This window comes from Falco peregrinus, chromosome 12 (genome assembly GCF_023634155.1).
Source record: "Falco peregrinus isolate bFalPer1 chromosome 12, bFalPer1.pri, whole genome shotgun sequence".
NCBI classification, from domain to species: domain Eukaryota; kingdom Metazoa; phylum Chordata; class Aves; order Falconiformes; family Falconidae; genus Falco; species Falco peregrinus.
In genome coordinates this window covers 10,474,836-10,495,592 of record NC_073732.1, presented here as the reverse complement: position 1 = coordinate 10,495,592, position 20,757 = coordinate 10,474,836, and the positions used below count along the sequence as shown (strand labels likewise).

The following is a 20,757-nucleotide window of genomic DNA, read 5'->3' as shown; positions in this document are numbered from 1 at the left end:
TCCCAAACAGGTTTTCTCCCACCCCTTCCCTTTTCCTAATACCCTTCAGTTGCAATGACACTGACTTCCCTGGATCTCAGTTTGGATTGGACCGAAAAGGCTTCCATCCCAGGACAACAGGTCCTTTTTGTAGTTTAGATAAAGCTGCACCAAAGCAGATCACCAGACAAAATTCCTATTCTGCAGGATATTCCAAAGTTCAGGTGAAAAATACTGTTCCAGTTCTTGGAACAAAAAATTTCACAGTTTTCTTCAGGTTCAAAATCTGGAAAGAAATACTGTGGAATAGTTTCCTATATTACTTAGTAACATAGATATGAGCCCATAAAACCTGGTCATCTGTTGCTCAACAGCTTGTTCACTTGAAGCTCCAAGAACGGACAAGAAATCCCAGCTGAGCTGGGACCTTCAGAACTCTAAAGGCCTTGAATTCTCCAAGCTTCCATACTTCTTTCACAGGTATTACAGCACCTCCAGCTAAGCAGCATGAAGCACAAACACACTTAGATCCCTAAGTCATTCTGCTCCATGGCAGGCAGCCTAAAAGCTCTCAGAAAGGCCCCAAAAGTTTTCCACTCAGCAGAGACCCCCTGCAAATTGTGAGAACTCTGGTGTATAGACACATCAGTAAATACTACAGGCAACTGAAGTCAAGGTATAATTTCAAGAAACATACTATGTAAATTATATGCAACTGGATTAACTACTTATTAAACAAGTAAAATAAAACTTTAATAAAACAGAATTGTGACATCTTATTTAAACAGTGATTATTGAATGTCCTGAGACATTATGATTTTGCATGGCATTATCCTCACAGAGCCTTGTGAGGGGGGTCTTCACCTTACAAATGCTGAGTTGATGCAGAGAGTGACCGAGTGACACACCAGCAGACCTGGCAGCAGAACTCAGCCTCTCTAAGGCATGTTTGCTTCTTCACTACTACAGCATCCTTCCCTTCCCCGAAGAAGGATGGTGTGACTTCTCGGAATGAGCCTGAGAACCATGCCAGCACTGCACCTAAAAGTGATCTTACTGAATAGACAACAAGTATCCTGTCTCCACACAGATTTTAGGGGCAGAGTTCCTGTGTAATCAGCATCCAAAAATCTTTTCTCCATTTCCTAATATATGGCCATAATTCTAATGTATTACACTGCTGGGCAAGCAAAATTCTGATAACAGTAGGCAGTGATTCTAAAAAAAAAAAAAAATAATATTTTTTTTTAAAAAAAAGCTCTTGTAGATTCTAGCAACCCACTCTGGGCTTTCAGACACACCCCTGAACACGAGAGTGAAATGATTTTACATCCATAGAGTAAGCAACCTGCCAGGGATGAAAAGAAAAGAGAGAGATATTTTTCTACCCTTTAATTTTTTTTTTCCTGTTTTTGATCACTTGAAGTGGCAATGGCAAGAAGCAGCTGGTTTCAGGCAGTTAATGCTTAAAAAGAACACCAATATTTTTTTCCCATTATTCTCAGTGTCTCTATACTGAAATTATTTCTGTACAACGGTAACCTCACTGTTAAAATCATGAAGATTCAGAGGATGCAAAAGATTTGCTCCTATCATCTCTTCTACCTCCCAAGACAACCTTTTCTATCAGCTAAGCCTGAACATGAGTGTAAGGCTGATGTTCAGGGTCACTAAATTGATCTTTAAGTATTTTCAGGCATGGGTATCAGTATCTCCTACTAATCCCTGCAGGGTAAAACCAGTGAAGGAGGTCTTAGTGCAGCCCAATGTGCATGCATGCAATTTCACAGAGCTTTCACTTTGGAAGTGGCTAGAACTCCACTGGGTTGGAATATGCATTGAGCCATTCTATATATTCACCAATAGTGGTACAGCATCTGCAAAGGAGTGAATTGTGAAGCTGACAATGAGCTAAACAGACTCTATCAATGTTACTGATGCTTCAGTAGACATTTTTGACCAGTTCCTAACTTTTCTGATTAACAAAAGTAAGTCCAGATACCATAGTCCTTCCTAAGAATCTCTGTCTACAGCCTGATTGAAGCCTACCTACCTGATTAAATGCTAACAAACAATGCTAACAAAATAGACAGCTCTAACTCCACTGTCTCTGAACTGCACAAATGATATGTGCCTTTTGATGGTTAAAGTCTGGGTAATTTCCCCAGTAGATGGCTATTTCACTTTATTTTCCATTTTGGACTTTCAGTAAAGCCTAGTTTCTGTGTATGTTGAATTAAATTCAGATAAACCTGTACAACAAAGAACCCCCACCCTAGCCACCTTAATGGCAGTTTTACTACTGATTTCTCCAGTGACTTCTCCTGAAATATAATGTGAAATTTTATACTGAAGATAACTTCATCAGGCTTTCAATAAATGCAGTTCTGATCCGTTTTTCCCTGAGACATACAGAGCTTGATCTGCTTCATACTTTCTTTTAGGACACCACCACCGCATATTTTTTTTCTCATTGTTTCTCTTTCTTTTTTGAGGTCAAAATTGAGCTGACATTGAAAGATATGCTGAATCTCCTTTTATTATATTTACTTTTCACACGAGAGGATAAAGTCATTCCAATTGCAAAAGGACTGAAATAAAAAAGCCTTTATTCTGCTGCATGCACTGACCAGATACTTTATATGCTTGTTTATCACTGATGTTTCCTATTACTAATCTCATGCAGAATGACAGACTATTTAATAAACAGATCAAGTTATATTCTTTGTCCTAACAGGGGTCCAATCCTGCAACAGTACTGAGCAACTGTAGCTACTGAAGTCCCACTGTGACTGTTGATGCTTGCATGCTCATAACACCAAATTCAGTTTGGGGTACTCCTGGAGGGGGTTGCAGCTCTCCCAGGTATTTCAAAACCTTGAATCGGCTCTTATGGCACTAACTCTGAAAAACATCTATACAAGTCACAAGCATTTTTTGGATCAAAACCCATGTACCTCCTGCATGCATGGTATTTTACAGCCACATTGCATTTAATAATATTGGATAGTTGTGCATGATATGCTTAAACAGGGAATAAAAATGCAAACAGCTGGAGCAAAAAGCCTAACTAATTACTGTAAACATTTTTACAGTATTAGTATTCCCTATACAGCACATTAGGACCAATTTTATTTACAGGTATTAATGCCACTTCAGAGATACTATCTTACCTTAATAAAAGTGCTTTATAACTGCAACAGGCTGCAAACAATACATGTGGCCCACTGAGTCCCATGCATTGCTTCTTGTCACCCTCCTTGGAAAATGTGTGGACAGCACTGATCAACTTTTGATCAAAGGTTCTGCTGACTGGTAAACTCAGGCAGTGAGCAATTCCCAACCATCTGCCAGGGCAGATACAAGTACAAGCATGCGTTCTGTTTTGAGTACATTTATAGTTGATTAAAAATATGTAAATGCAAGTTGTAGGTGAGGCACCACCATTTTGGTACTCCTAACATGCATACTGTGGTCAGGTATTTTGTTAGCTGATAACAAGAACCATGTAGAGTCACCTGTGTATTTGCAATCAAATTATTTTCAGTGCATTTTATTTTCTGAAACCAAGCAACCCTAGAAAATTATAACTGGGAGTTGCTCTGTTTGGGAGATTCTTTTGACACTCCTTTCTCTTCTCCTCCTCATTGTGAAGGAACAGAAGGAGACAGCAGGGAGGAGGAAAAGCCCTGGATTTCAGCTATTGAAGGCAGCATACTGAGAAGTCAACAAAAATTGATTGGAGGAACTTTGTGGCGAGTGTTCACTGAACATGAATATGTTTGGAAATTCACCTGAGTGCAGGGACATAAAGAAAGAGTTTTCCAACATGTTCACCTTGCCTCTTGAAGGTCAAACTAACACTACCTGAAACCTCATTGAGGAAAAAAAAAAAAATAAAGAAAAGAAAACAAGCCAACCATGCTACTGGCACCTGCCCCTCCAGGTATCCCCAGATCAGAGGGATATTGGCAAAGGAGCACAGAGCAGCTCACACTGTCGTGGCCCAGGCAATCAGCTGTCAGCATGGGAGGAGTAAAGCAAGCGAGAATAATTTTTTTTTCTTCCCTGCCAGTGCATCTGGTTTACTGGCAAGGGCAAGCAATCCCTTTACTGGTTTGGCTAGAAATATTTACATAACTAAATTCAAGATCTTTGTATCGATTCAGACAAAAATTCTGTGGGAGAATAATGCATTGTGCTTCATGAGACTGTTGCATACCTTACTTCTAATGTAACTCTTTGCTCTGATGCCAAACACATAGCATTCTTGGTCAAACCCAAACCACCTCCTTTTCATATGATCAGTGTGCAAAAATATTGAATTAAGAATGAGGACTAATCGACCCAGTATCACAGTATCAAAGCAATGCTATACATTCATATTCAGACATGTAGTTCTCCCTCTTATTCACATGAGGATCCCCAAAATATCAGTTGCTTTTCAGCATGCTTGACAGCCATAAGCTGCAGCTGTGCTGCATTGAAAATTGGCAATGCTGAAATTAAACTGAAGGAGCTTTTAAAAGTAATGACAAAGGCACTGATTGCCTTCTTCCAAACCATCGTGATTTTTTTTTTTTTTTTTAAATTAACATAGGAGAACACAGCTTGGAAACACAAGAGTGGGGTTGCCCGTAGTCCTGAGTCCAACCCCTAATTTATAAAGGTCTACCCATCTCTCCAGTCCTGCCAGTCTCCCTTCCAAATACTGTCTCCTCTCTTTAAGAACACATCTTCTTTCTCATTACCTGTCAATTTCCTCCACTAAATTCAGTATATCGGAAGGATTCTGCACAAGTCAGGGGTGCTAATCAGCCATTCAACCCTTGAGTTTGAGCTGTGCATTCTAGTTGCATGCAAGGCAGTAACAGCAAAGTAGGCAGACCAGCCATATCCAATTTTCATAAACTGCTGACCACAGCAGCACTAATAAGGACCTAATGGTATTGGATGTACAAAGAATACTTTCACTGCAACCAAGAAAAAATTCAATGATGGAAAAACGTACTAGAGGCTACTTTGCAGAACTCTCTCTCTTATCATAACTGTGCCTTACACCAAGCGAGCTTTGAAATACCTAAACAGTTGAATGTGATGAGACAAATTACTAAGACATGCTTTTTAGAGTTGCATTCCCTGCTCATTCTTAACAATGAGCTGGCATAACTGTTTTCACACACAGTGATGCATTCAATTCTAATGTCAAAGAAGAAAGACCTTCTGAAATAGGCTGCAGGTTTCCTACTATCTATTAATTGACAACTTTTAAAGCAGATATTTAAAGAAAAACAGCCATTACACTCATTTGAAAGTACAAAATATACTTTGTATTTTGACTGAAATTACAGATTATATACCTTGTCCTCATTATACTGCTCTAGCACTTGGGTGAAATCATTGAAGCTAAGCCGTGCCAAGCCCTTCACTTAAAGAGGTTAGAAGTGGCTCCTTCAGTAGAATGAAAATGTTATTGCATGTGTTTAAAGAAATAGTCTGTTTCTATAGACGACCCACCCTTCATAGGGAAAAGTTATGCTCCCTGTAGTTTTAAGAACTGAAAAAAAATTCCCTGAGCCTTGAATTTTGGCTCCCTTATTAGTGCCTTTTGAAAAGGGAAAAGGTCTTTGCTAACAATGACTCCTCTATGACTCCAGAATGTAGAGAGCTGTTGTTTACTTTGCAATACAGTAATACTTTTATCACTTTTATCTCCTGAGGAAAATAATGCTTCCCCCTAACCACACTGATCTTGGACAATTACAAATCTAGATTCAGAATAGATAACACTTAAAATGCAATTCTGACATTATATCATCCCAGCATTATGCAGAAGGCTTATGAACAACAAGAAAAAAATAAAACCACAAAACACACACATTTTATATACAAACAGGAGTGCATTTGAACTCAGAGGAAAGAGTGAGCTTCTTGCTGAAGGATGTATTTTTTTCTTCCTCCTTAAGAAAATGAAATGGAGATTTCACTACCACCAACATCATGTTAAGATGCTGTAAAATATTAATGGTGCAGTGGGTCTGATAAGTAACACAGATGTTAGAAATTATTTCAATTAATTCATCAGAAAATAGCAAAGAATGTTTGTTTATTATTTATCAGTGCTTTTTACAAACAAAAAAAGAAATCCAGATGCAAAATGTCTCTATTACAAGCACAGTCAACATGTGAAGTACACAAAAACAGTGAAATAGACTTCATCTTTTAGGTTAGCAATGGCTTGATTAATCCCTTCTAAAAATACATGCAATTTCATCATTATGCATTCTGACTACTCATTATTTCATTTTGTAATATTATTTTTTTCATTCTAATCAGCACCATATTTTATTAGCATGCTTATATAATGTATTAAAATATGTACGTACCAAAATTTAAGTCCACGGGGACTGCTAAGTGCAATAATCAAAGGTGACTTTTGCCTGTAAAAGCCCTTTCCTGTGGTTATCTCAGTGCAGTCGGAAGGGATATTTCAGCACCATAAGAAATAGATTTGCAGTTAGGTTCAGTTTTTTCTTCAGTTAAAGTGCATTAAATCTTGTTGGCAAAACTGCCCAGATTGTAGAATTCGACATCACTATAAGTCAGTGTGTTACATTACAGATCTTCTTAGCATACAATTAAAATGACATGGAAAGTTTGGCTTTTAAAAAATGCAGTGGCAAGAGAAGACAGGTGCTTGCTTCTTTAAATCCACATTCAGAGAAGAGAGGGCACAGATAATGGGAGGGTAAAAACAACACCCTGCTTGGAGGTCCAGCAGAGAAGAAACTGGATGATTTTTACCCACTTTACAACACAGAAGATTACAGCACCATCATATGCACTAACACAGAGATTTCTAAGGTGCCTCATTTGAATATGTTCTGTGGAGACAAAAAGAAAGGAATATAAGGAATAGAAAACATCCTATCCAAATGGCTTCTTGCAGCAGGAAAGATGCTCGGTCTCTCATTGCCACTTAGATACAGAAGGTCTGAGGCAGTCTAGCTCGTGGCATCGTCTCTCTCTCTCTCCCCCGTGACTACAGGCAGGCTTGCTCTCTCCAACTGCCTTAGTCTGTTGGTGCTGCTGTTGATTAATCAGGGATTCTCAAACAAAGAGCAAGCCTACCTTCGGGTGCCAGCAGGACTGTGGGGCTCCTCTCCTGCCGCAATCCGGCTGCCCTGACCCCCCGCGCAGCCACATCCTAGCACCTCGGACAGCTCCCCCGCGCTAGGCCCATCGCCGGGGCGGCGGCGGCGGCGGCGGCGCCCGGAGCGCGGCAGCCGCTTCGGTCCTCGGCGCCGGGGCTGGGGCGCCCGGCAGAGCCGCCTAGCTAGGCACAGTCTCTGAGCTCCACTGCACTGAAGTCTGATTAGCAAATAATCCAGTGGGAAAAAAAACAATCTGCATGAACGGCACTGTACATCACATTTAGGCTATAGGTAGGAACGAATATGAAACAACGCCCTTCCCCCCTCCTTCTCCCTTCCCAAAAAAAGAGATTGTTCTTCCACGAAGAATGTGTCAGTTAACCTTTAGCCCATGTTATGGCTCAAGGAAATGAGCAGCCACTTAAAAGGAAGATCTAAGCCTCGGTTTGATACCTCATATTGATGTATCTTTTGCACTCACCCTCACTGAAAAGCAGTGCAAGGCACACAATTACTGCTGACGCAGATTAGACTGCTGCTTGGGGAAAGAGGGGAGGAGCTTCTTAACCTCATCAAAACAACCTCCCACCACCTGCTCCCATTGCACGAGAACAAAACTATGCTACTCGGACAGAACAAGCGTGACATTTACGCTGGTTTACTTATATCGATACGTGCACTCTGGAAAGAAGCATTCTGTTTTGAAAAACATTCAGGGTGAAACTACACAGTTTTACGCTCATCCAGAATATGTGAATGTGATGGTTTGGAAGAAAACGTTCCCTTTTTTTCTGAACTGGATCTATCTGTGTTATAGCTCCTCCTTGCAGAGTATGTGCAGTTTTGCTTTCTCTCCCCCAAACCTGCAGCCTGGACACAAAGCAAAAGCATTCACTCCCTGTGCAAAAGCCAGTAAAAGTGGCGATGTCTGAATGCTCACAGAATGCGTTACCTTATTGTTACATGCCATTTCATCCTTCCTCCTTTAAGTTAGAGACATTTTTTTTCTTGCATAAATCTTGATTCTGATGCTACAACAACAACTGAATTTATTTCTAAAACTAATAACAGAAATTAACGTCATGGAATAAAGTCCTTTCAAAGTAATGCATGTTCCCACAAAAAGCAGTGCTACTACACCAGCAAGACCTTGCCTACAGAGCACAGAACTTCCTGAAGATTTACTAACCCCTGACTGGAATGTCAATATTACCTCACATTCAAGAGCACTCAAGATAGCCATCTAGCCACACTGCAAAACATGGTGACCTCCTCCAAGCAGCAGTGGCCAACACTGACATTGGAACTGCAGCCTGAAAAAAGCCTGCTCCTAAAACTCTCTCATATTCACTAGCAACTTGCTCACTGCTCACTGTAACAGCATACGTACTAGCACACCTCTTGCAAGGTGAAACAGGGCAGTGAAGCTCCACAGAACATCTCCAAGAGAGAGACCTTTTCAAAAGGGTGCTTTAAGAAGGATAACAAAGACAGAAGAACATGGTTTGCAGATATGGAGGGTTTTTCTTTTTGTCAGGGAAAAAGGTCTGGAAAGGAAGTATCTACGGTGTAGAAGAACTAGAGGCAGTCCTGGGAGGAGACTTCTTTCCCTAGCCCAGAAGCTAGCCCACTGCTTCTGGTTTTTTCCTTCCTTGAAGGATACCTTAAGAAGAGCTGCGGCTGTGTGGTAATTGGGGAATTCTTTGATTTTCATCAATTGGAGATTCCTGACACATAATAGCCTCTTATTTCCAATACTCCTTCAGAATTAAAGACCTTCCTTATCACTGCTCCAAGTCATACTCCAAAAATAGAGAAATTGCCCAGTCAGATTTCTTTCCATGTTTCTTTAGCATGTCACTGTAGTCATTACAACTTCATAAGCAATTTGAAGAACTACAAATTTTAAGCCACAAGTGAGAAACACTTGGCTATGCCGTCACCACATGGTTCATCCCAGTAACTGAACTCACTCAGATACAATCACTTTACAGATTACCTATGTTATCACACCTTTTGGCAATTTCCATATCTTATCATTCTTGCACCAAGGTTCCTTGGGACCATATCTCTATCAGCTATGGAAGGAAATGTCCATTTTTACTTTCAATAGCACTGGGGGAAGGACACTGGGGGATATCATGACCTCTGCAAGGCTAGCTGTTCCATTCCTGGTTAAAACACAGAAAAGTCTTTCATCTGCCTCCACAGCCAGATAGCATCAATCCAGGAAAAAAGCACCTACAGAAATCAATCGTGGGACTTTCTATGTGGATGGCAGAAGAATTGGATCAAAACTCAGGTAACATGTTTTGTCCTTCCCCCACCCCCACCGCCCATGCCAAGCTTCTTATAGAACAGTGCTATGTCATCTTTAAACATGTTTAATGACAAACCTAATTAAGCTGTGACTGGCTTTCACTCCTTAGTTATAAAAGAGGCCTAATCAGTACAAACATTGGCACCTCCACAAATTAGTACCTCTGTTCTCATGTTGCAGAGGTGCACACCTGGCTTCCTGGTCTCTGAACAGCTAGCAGTGGAAAACCATTCATTCCTCACAGTAGCTGCCAATCCCCATCTCCTTTGCTCCACATCCCTCCTGGAGGTTACAACTACACAGAATTCTGGCAGATGTAGATTATTTGCACTCGCTTTGAATTTCTTAAAAACTTGTACAAGGCTTCATTACATAGCATGTAGATGAACCCATTTTATTTGTTTATTTATGTGTATGTACATGCTCACAAACACACATAAATATACATAAAGACAGGGAGAGACATTACTTGACCTGTGGTTGGCATTTGCACACTGGAAAAAGAGAAGATGAACAACCTGCTGTGGAAATGCACCCTGGCAACTACTCAGTCTTGAAACAGTTACGCTATACTACAGTCTCTGCTTGGCCATGCTGTAAGTAGGCTGGAAGCACACACTATATAACAAGAAGGCGGCAGACCTCTGCAGGAGGCTCCTTTGCCAAGGGGATGACAAGCCCCTTTCAGGCTCAGAGACAAGTGGATTTATAAGGCCTGAAGACTGCAGGCAGCAGAGACAAAGAGCTTTCAAGAGGAAGAGAATATTCATTTAAGATGTTAACTGACCTTGGTGACTGAGAAAGACTGCCTGCCTGTCCCTGAAGTAAGGGAAGCTTGAGGAAAAATGGATTAGGGTTCAGTGCTAAGTGCTACTGACTCAGTCTCTGCTTGGTTGGTGAACAGAGGAGGAAGGCTCTCCAAGAAAATGAAACACTATTGTTTTCAGGTCAACCCTGTAACACCTGACTTGATGCAGGGACCTTATGAATTTTTTTTACTTTTATGAGGGTCAAAAAGGAAAGGTTTCTTCACTTCAAATGCACCACCCCCCAGATAATTTGAAGCTTCTCCTGAGAAGGCAGTCACATGGTAGATTTTTATATATGACCTCCAGGCCGTAGACGAAGAGGTCTGTGAATGGAAACTCCATAAGAGCTAGAACCCCTGAAATTAAAACCAGAAATTAAGGACTTAAACCTAGGAATTCCTGACATTTAATGAAAGGGAGTGTGATATCTGTGTACCCAAACTCCGCATCCCAGTGAATGGGAAGAGAGGGGCTACTGAACAAGAACTGTCCACACAGCAACCAAATGAGACAGGGTTCCAGGTTTATCACGCCAAGCTCATCACAGGGTAAGCTACAGGTTGGCAGTTTACTGACACTTACAAATACAAGACCATCAAGATGTTGACTTTGGCTAATTAACACATCCTATGGCTAAGATAAGCTAAACTTGTTGTGCTTATTTCTCCTTTACTCTGCTTCCTAAGCTTCAATTACTTTTTCCTGCCCCCTGTGTGCTTAGCCCTGATTCTTAGTTTCTATTATCCCAGGCTGCAATTGCTCTAGCCACTTCATGCCCCTTGCAGTATGGATGCCTTGCCTGATCTGGCCACATCTCTTAACCTAGGCTTTGCTACTATCCTTGACCTTTCCAGCAGTTTTATTTGGCTTTTCTTGACTCCAACACCTGGTATCTCATTCTAATCAGTCCAAACTGATTAGGACATGCAACACTACAGGCTTGGAGAAGTGGTTGCAAAGCTGCCTGGTGGAGAAGGACCCGGGGGTGCTGGTTGACAGCCAGCTGAACATGAGCCAGCAGTGTTCCCAGGTGGCCAAGAAGGCCAATAGCATCCTGGCTTGTATCCAAAACAGTGTGGCCCGCAGATCAAGAGAAGTGATCATCCCCCTTGATCAAGAGAAGTGATCAACCAGTACTTAGCACTGGTGAAGCTACATCTCAAATACTGTGCTCAGGTTTGGGTCTCTCACTTCAAGAGGGACATGGAGATGCTGGAGCATGTCCAGTAAAGGGCAATGAAGCTGATGAAGTGTCCGGAGCACAATTCTTATGAGGAGCAGCTGAGGGAACTGGAATTGGTTAGTCTGGAGGTGAGAAGACTCAGGGGGGATCTTATTGCTCTCTACAACTACCTGAAAGGAAGTTGTAGGTGTGTGGGTGTAGGTTTCTCCCAGATCACAAGCAACAGAACAAGAGAAAATGGCCTCAAGTTATGCCAGGGAGGTTTAGATTGGGTATTAGAAAAAAATTTTTGACTGAAAGGGTGGTGAAGCATTGGAACAGGCTGCCCAGGGTTGTGGTGGAATTACCACCCCTGGAGGTATTTAAAAAATACATAGATGTGGTGCTTAGTGACATGGTTTAGTGACAGACTTGGAAGTCCTGGGTTTATGTTTGGACTTGATGATCTCAAAGGTCTTTTCCAATCTAAATGATTCTATGACCAAGTTAATTGTCTTAATTTCATTATAAAACAATAGTTTCCTCGCAGAGACTATCATCATTCTCATATGAGTGAGGCAAGTGAAATTTTCAATGACAGTCTATCCTATGCTGCATCTTAAGTCGTGGTTTAGCAATCACTATGATGAGCCTTTAGCACTGAATTGTGCACACATGAAAAAAGCTGCTTAGATTTTTATTTGGTTTTAAACCTGAGTTAATAAATATGTTAAAACAGCAGTGGGTTAATTCGAGAAAAATGTATAGAAAACAAACTACATGCAAAATCAAGCAGTGCTCACCATAACCTTGACCTTTAAGCAGCTTTCTCAGATTTGGTTTGTTTATGCTCTTAGTATCCAACTATGATCATAGTAAGCGAAGTGAAAACCTAAGGATCTATTTGCTAGATACGCTGAAATACTAAATTAAGCATTCAAGGCCACTTTTCCCAAATTATTCCACTCCATGCCCCAGATAAGCTTTAACATTTGTGTCTTTTCCCCTCAAGCATTCTTAAATCCCTGGAATTTCTTCTCCTTCTCTCAGCCACGTTTGGCTCCTTTTGCCACTCTCTCCCTTCTTACATGTACAATGTTGCCACAACAGGTAAAACTACCCACAAGGTAACAGTAAAGGAAGCTCTCACTGCTCCTTCTCCATCTTGGCATTTGATTCAGCTGTTTCACACCCCTCTGTAGCACCCTTTCACTTACCTGGAGCACAGTGGCTCTATCCCTCCCAGCAACTGACTATCCACAACTGTCACACATATTTCTCTTTTCAGAGTACTGAGGAGGAATCTTCTAAAGGTACAACAGTAGAGGGGTCCCCACTCATGTAAAAAGCCAATTAAAGTTAAATGCTTAACTGCCATCTGTGCCTTTAAGAAAAATCTCTTATTTTTCCCCAGTGATCAATTTTTTTCACATGGGACCAATTTTGCTGTTATTGCTTAGGCAAAATTCCCATTGAAGTCCACAGGGAACTTTGCCTGAATACAAAATGTGGAGCAAAACCCTGTGCTTATTTGCATAGACCACAAATCACAAAGATCATGTCCTGATGCAAGTGATTTATCCTACATGACAGCTGGTGCAACTAGGCTATTTTTAACCATGATTTGTTGTAAAATATTTCATGATATTTACCATTCAAAAAAAGAGTCAATTGATTCTTTTTTCTTAAACTGGATTAGATTGAAAGATTCTGGCTGCTTTCCAAACCCATTAATTACTAAATGGTACATTTTCAACAGAAATGTTAAGCTATAAGTAGTTCTTCTGGAGCCAGTTAGCTCCTAGCTAAAATCAATTAAAGCTGGTAAAGATATATTTCTATGGTCAGGTCCCAAACACTGACATCTGTATTTATAGCATAGTGGATGCTGGCAAATCCTCCAACACAGGTGCAGTTGTACTAGCAAAACTGTGCTTTTACTGTTTAACACATACAGGGGGTATTAGGTGGGTGTATTATTCCAGGATAAACCCAGCTGTGTCAGTATGCTTGCATTCACACTATGCTCTATTTCTGCTATAGTAGCCTCGATTTTCTAGCCCCGAAGAAGCACTCTTTATCCTATGAAGTATAAAGGCAAGGCGGTTTAAGCTTGCTTGTCACCCCACCCCAACGCTGCTGCTCATTCCCATTTGTGTGGCCTTGCAGGGAACTGGGTCATGGAAATGATCCAGAACAGAAATAATTTTGGGTGGGAATGAGGAAGAAGAAAAAAAACCAAAACAAAAAAACACAAAGAGGAGAGTGTTCTTTTCAGCCAAATCACTTCCTTACACTACACAATGCAGAGGGCACTTCACAGCGTGAGAATGGTACCCCTGCCAAAGTGGTGGGTGACTTTTAAAGTAAAAAGTCCTTATGCTACAGACACTACCAGTGTACTTAAGCTTCTATCTGAATGACTCCAGTGCCCAGGCAGCACACATGCCAAAGCTGTTGCACTGAGACTTGGCCTGCTGAAGCCTACAGGAACATAGAAAATCCTGCAGGCATTCGGGGAGCTGACAGGCAGTCCTCCCTGCCCTAGAAACTCCACAACAACTCTGACAAGCACATGCAACCACTCAATTACTTTAAAGCAGGCAGAGAAGGGTACATACACAGCATACAAACGTGACTATGTAAGCAAGTTGCAAAATGCTTTACCAGAGCACTTGACAATCTCCAGGCATTTCAAATTTAAGCCAGTACTGCAGCTAAAGAAAACCAGAATGAAGAACGCAGCTCTGCTCTTCTCCCACCCCCAGCTATTCCTCTGGCCTTATGCTGGCACAAATGCTGCCTGGCCGTGTGGTGAAGCAGATTGGGAAACTGATCAAGCTGAGAACTAGCCTGGGATTTTGGCACCACATGGATGTTATGATTTGTGAGAGGACCACCCTGCCTATGTAATCAGTGGGCAGCAGAAACCCAGCGCAGCCCAGCAGATGGAAGGCAGGTCAGTTGGGTCTCATTCAGGGGCAGCCAACTTCTTGCTTTCATCCGAGCTACTCAGAGACTCAGCTGTGAACAAGGAGCTCCAGTGAGCCCACAGCATCTCTGAACTCTGCAAAAAAAAGTGCCTGGGAGCCCATAGAACACAAAATCTGTAAAAGTGACCAACAATGAAGTCTAGAGCAAAAGGTCTGGGAATGGGAGTTAAGAAACTTTCTCGAAACTTGGAAGTCTCTCTGCAGTCATTAATACAATCTGATATTTTTTTTCCAGCACTCCAGGCAAGTCAGTCCCATCTAGTCAGGAAATGAGCAAAGATGGGGAAAGTCAGAGTTGCTCCCTTTCATCAAAAAAAATCATCAGGACCACTAAAATAAAGGTATGGTAAATACTGAAAGACCTAAAAGACTCAGGGAAGAAATCGCAGTTTGTACTTTAGACCAACAAATTGGCAAATTCCTCTATTAAATAATGTAGTTGTGCTACGTACATGAAGATGGTATTTAATAGCAAATTGTTGCTGTTGGCTAAATTCTTTAAGGCACTTACTTTATAAAGAAACTAAAAGATGCTATTTGTTCAGCAAAATATACTTCAGCTTTATAAACACCACAACTAGATCATGTATTTTCCAAATGCGTTTGTTTTCAGTACTTAATAAAAACTCAGATGAAATCCTTGTTGCTACACACTTCAGGACAAGACAGGAGGGCAAATGAAGTCTGGATGAAAAAGCTGTTAGACCCCTAGAGAGAGCATGCACAGCTCAGTGAAGGCTAGGGGGAAAAATGGAGGAACAATAGGCAAAAAAAATGAAGTTGGAAAACGTGGGGAAGGTGACCTCATGCCAAAGAAGAGATGGTGGTAGCAGAAAAGAAGAAACTGAGGGCATGGGTGGGTGTTTGTTTCTTTGTTTGCTTTTCTTAATGAGACAAAGATTGTCTCATTAACTCCAGAGCTGAAGAAACAAATGACCTATTGTGGAGGAGGAAGGCTTCATATGAGGGATTCTAAGTGATGAGGGAAACCAGTCACATTGTCCAAATCAGCAAGTCACACTCAGAAAGGCAGTAACTATCTAAGGTGCTGGGTAGGCTCTAAGCTTCCTTATGATCCGTACGCAGCCCGCATTAGGAGCTCATCTGTCCCTGGAGCCCAATCCAGGTGTGGAGAGTGATGGGCAGAGGATGGAGACTGGCTGTCGTGTTGTCAGAAGTCACTGCTGGAAGCTTGCCCTGGTGGCATGTGGCCAGGCTCCCCCAGCCCTCATTAGCTGTTCCTGCCTTAAGCCCTGTGCAATTATCCAAGGTTAAAAAGCATGAGGGAAGACATCATTGACAGAACAGGCTGGTGACAAGGTGAGAGATAACATGATAGCCTTGGCTGGCATCAGCTGACCAGTTCCTCTGGTCATGGACCAACTAAGCTCTTATGAGGGCAACAGGGAGCAGAAGCCCAATTTGTTCCCATCAATTTAGAGAAATAAACCTCATTTTGTATGTCCAAGTGCCTAGATATAGGATGTGTGAACACTTCCCTCACCACCTTAGACTAAGCAAAAAGAACAGTAGCTTCTTGTACATTCAGAAAACCCTTATCTCCACACAGAAAAGGTTGAAGTTTGAAATATGTAAGTCATGCTAAACACTTTGACCAATGTGAGCTTTTTTTCCCCATGCTCGGATATAAAGCAATTAAAAAAATTAACTCTTCTAATTATTACAGAAACAATACTTTCCTGCAGGCACTTTTTAAATAAACTCTTACAAAAATCAGTTTGCTCCACAGCTATAGCTGGCTAATCATCACATGTCAGTTAACAGATTTCTGGTTTTCCCTCCTGCTTATTCTCTTGGAGAAAATATTGTGATCCTTTATATTCTCTCCGTATAATAGCCATTCCTATCAATGGATGAGCTCAAATTGCCACCACTCAGGAAGAAAGGAATGCAAATGAGGAATACCAATTAACCCCTTTACAATTAAAAATATCTCTACCTATTATAGCACCCATTAGTGATACTCTAGTTAATGGTCTGTCAACATTTCCATTAGACCTTTTCCCCCTGCTCCCACACAGAACTAAATCCTAGCTAATCACCTTGAATATACCTCTATGGATTTACACAATACATATAACACAGTTCAAATGAGGCAAAATGCAGATTTCTTTGTTATCTTGAGCCATTACATTCTCCTAAGTATCTGTTTTCTAACATATAATTCTAAATACTCTGTACTCCACATACACTGAATAATGTCTCAGGATAATTTTTTTCAGTGTTACAAATACTTCATGTATGAAAACCACCAAGTAATGGCAAAGACCTGTCCTAAACATACACTGTGAAAACTGTAGAGTGAAACTCAGTTCGCAGCAGATTCCTTCTGCCTAATATACCTCACATTATACCATCCTGGTTTTTTACGCTAGATATGAGACAGTGGGTTACAGTTGTTGCCATGTACCATAATACCTAGAAATGACAGGGTGAATTAAGGACAAATCTTCAACCTTAATAGCTTAAGATCCCCTGGCATCCTTATGGTCAAACCACATTCTCCACACTACTATAATGTATTTTTGTGTGAGTGTCAAATTCATTACAAATGTATCACATTCATATATATTGCATTTGTTAATACTTTCAACTCTTAAAATACACTTATGCATTTTATAGTATGCTCATCATTCGTACCCGGTTAAAGTGCTGGCATGCTAGGAGAATAAGAGCTCTGTAACAGATATCCAGACTGATAAAGGGAGAGGTATACAACACGAATCCTAGGCGATAGTTTAATGCTTATTTTAACCACAAGATTTCTCAGTAAATTGACAATGGTATTGTTCGGTATCTATATGCACCTTGGCACCACTTTGAGCACTGAACTTGCACATAGCAATTCAGCTACGCCAGGTTTCCCTGGCTTGTTTATAATCCTCAAATAGGGGATCCATAGCTCTGATGAAAACTCACTACATACATGTTGTACACAGACCACCCTTCAGAAACAAAAACTGCACTCTGTGCACCCGAGTTAAGTGTTTAATACAGCATGACTGACTTTTGTTTGGAATGATTGTTTGCAAACTCTAAGTAGACCAACTGAAAATTACTCACATTTTATATATTACAGCTGATAAAATACTGGTTGGAAAAACTATGATTTTCATAGTCAGTCTATAGGCATACAAACCAACGTCGCTGCATACATAAGTGCTAGAAATACTGCTTTCTGGCAGCCCTGAAAAGATGTCCTTAGTTTTAAAGATTGGTTGAATTTACAGTTCCCTGAATTCATGAGGATGCTCCAGTTCACAAAGTCAGAAACAGACAGAACTGCCTGTAAGACCAGGTCTTATCTACATTTGTAATACCAACTTTGCTCAATCTATGTTTAAGAATTCCATTATTTGTGGGATATCTTCAACATTCAAGTGTTTTTCTTTATCATCTAAATTGCACCAGGTACTTGCTAAACTAACCCCATCCAGAAAATAATAAGCAACAGGGCAACAGAAGTTGCAGTTCACTTTTTCCAGTATAGAACTCCCGTAAAACTGAACATCCTGTTTCCTGGAAAATGGGGCTGGCACCACTTGAGGCAAACCACAGAATTACTTGTTTCTGTAAAATAACCATCTGTCCTTACAACAGCCCCGTGTGGTGGGTTGACCCTGGCAGGATGCCAGGTGCCCACCAAAGGTGCCCTATCCTTCCCCTTCTCAACTGGACAGGAGAAAGAAAATACAACAAAAAGCTCATGGGTGAAGATCACTCACAGGGAGAGATCACTCACCAATTACTGTCATGGGCAAAACAAATTTGACTTGGGGAAAATTAATTTATTAACAATTAAGTCAGTGTAGGATAATGAGAAGTAAAACCAAGCCAGAAAAAACCACCTTTCTCCCAGGCTCAACTTTACTCCCAAATTCTCTACCTCCTCCCTGCCAAGCAGCACAAGGGGGATAGGGAGTGGGTGTTTCAATCAGTTCATCACATGTTTGTGTTGCTCCTTCCACTTCACGGGGAGCGCTCCTCCTCACACTCTTCCCCTGCTCCAGTGTAAGATCCCTCCCATGGGAGAGGGTCCTCCATTAACTTCTCTAGTGGAAATCCTTTCCATGGGATACAGTTCTTTGTGAACTGCCCAGAGTGGGTCCTCCACAGGGTCACAAGTCCACCAGCAAAGCTGTTTCAGCATGGGCTCCTCTCTCCACAAATCCCTAAGTCCTGCCAGAAAACCTGCTTCAGTGTGGGCTTCCTGTGGGGTCAACAGCCTCCTTCAGGCATCCCCCTGCCCTGGTGTAGGGTCCTCTGTGGGTTGCAGGTGGATGTCTGCTTCATCATTAACCTCCATGGGCTGAAGGGCACAACCTGCCTCATTGTGGTCTTCACCATGGGCTGCAGGTAAATCTCTGCTCTGGTACTTGAAGCACCTCCTGCCTTCTTCTGCACTGACCTTGGGGTCTGCAGAGTTGTTGCTCTAACATAGTCTCACTCCTCTCTTCCACTTCAATTTGTTGTACAGGTTTATTTTTCCCCCATTCTTAAATATGTTATCCCAGAGGCACTACCACCATTGCCGATGGGCTGGGCCTTGGCCAGCAGTGGGTCCATCTCAGAGCCAACTGGCATTGGCTCTGTTGGACATGGAGGAAGCTTCTGGCATCTTCTCACAGAAGCCACCCCTGTAGCCCCCCTGCTACCAAAACCTTGCAGTGTAAACACAATACACCCCAAAACACCAACTAGCTTTTTGGCCAGCCATACCAATAAGTATTTTTTGTTTCCATAAATACTCAGCATTACACATCATATCAATAATGGCACATCTAGCATTGTTTCAGGGTAAACACAAGAAATAAACAGGAACAACCTTTTCTGTCTTGAGCTAAGGCCAGTTACTCTTATTTTCTCTACATATTTCATAGCAAAAACCTGCCAACAACTAAAACCCAGGCTAGGGAAAAAGGAATGGACAGGAAAAACAAAATAAAATAAAATAATTTTTTTTTTATCTTGGCTCAATCACGCACAGAGACAATGATAAACTGAATGAGACTGAGACTTTTTTCCTTGCATTTTATTTGTGTTGAGTGTGGGATGAATAAACTACAGGTGGCATTAAGAATAAAAAATTGATGCAACTTCTGTTAACGTATCCAGGTGTGAAGAAACAGCAACATGACCTTATTTGTGAGAACAAGTCAAAGGACAAGTGAACATTAAGGGGGCACCAAACAGAACCACATCAATAAAAGATTCCATATGTGAAAATGTTGAACTTGTGAAGTGGGAAATGGCCTTGTTTTGCTCCTTCTTTCTAAGCTAAAAAAAAAAAAAAAAAAAGTAAGAGAGAAGACATCAACACTTCCAGGAGTGTGCTAACAGGCAGGAAATGAAGTGCAGACTTTATATTATTGCACGTTTGACTCAGTATTCCCACCTTTCTTAACACGCAACTGGTAAAAGGAAAGAAGAGTTAAAGCTTCTGCCCTGGAAGGGGAGAGGGCAGGGAAAGCACAATTTGGAGTATTTGCTGACTTGAGACAGAACAGATGACCCCATAGCAAAATAGATCCTGTCACCTAAAGACAGCAATGAGACATTTCAAAGACTGAAGATTAACCTTAAATAATTAATCCTTTCTGTAATCCCTGGGAAAGAGGATCAAAAGGAAATGTGAAGTAAATTTGTGGTTTGCCTGAACTTATTTCTGGTTTCTAAGATCCAAAATAGAATCGTTTTTGAAAGCCAGACAGTCACCCTGATGAAAGAAATTACAAATCAGCACATTTCCCAAAAATGTTTTGGCTTCTGTAAATCAACATTTTCCAACTGAAAAAGCATTTAATTAAAATTGCAATCAGATCAAACTTAAGGGAGGCCCAGGAAGCCAGGAAAGTCTCTTGAGCCAGGTAAAACCACATCTGACGGACATCTTTCACTTAAAATAAAGATGGTGACTGCAGAGCAGTGGGCAGAAATTACAGGCATTTCTAAGCTTTTTGTTCTCAGGTGCCATTAACCATTTTTTAGAACAGATCAAAACCAATGATTAAATAAGCAGCACAGCCCAAAAACTAGACAGTGATAGTTAGCCTTTTTATTTTCTAGATTAAACATTCAAAATCCTTCCAAAACAGATGGCATTGCGTGCCTCTACCTACAGATCTACATAGATCTATTCTGATTCAACACTTATACCATGCTTTTCTTAATGGAAATTTCAACCTAACTTATACATTTTGCAGGAACGTAATGACAGTGCTTTCCCCTCCATTATCAGGAGAATCTCATATTAGTACTGTTTCAAGGCTTTCTACCGACCAAATTAAAAATTAAATAGATGGATGTTTTGCCAGAACTC

At 41.0% G+C, this 20,757-nt stretch overlaps 1 protein-coding gene across 3 annotated transcripts in view; it reads right to left on the bottom strand.

Moving 5' to 3' along the window:
• The window catches only part of NYAP2 (neuronal tyrosine-phosphorylated phosphoinositide-3-kinase adaptor 2), a 146,134-nt gene extending 138,734 nt beyond the window's left edge, over positions 1-7,400 (bottom strand). Inside the window, exons 1-2 of one of the 3 annotated variants that reach the window (XM_055817561.1) lie at positions 7,111-7,197; positions 6,366-6,863 (exon numbers count right to left, since the gene is read on the bottom strand). The gene's annotated coding sequence lies outside the window, so the exon portion shown is untranslated. Of the gene's footprint in view, positions 1-6,365 lie in introns of all 3 variants that reach the window. The other 2 variants (XM_055817564.1, XM_055817562.1) reach the window with 2 other exon arrangements.
• Between the last annotated feature and the right edge of the window lie 13,357 nt (positions 7,401-20,757).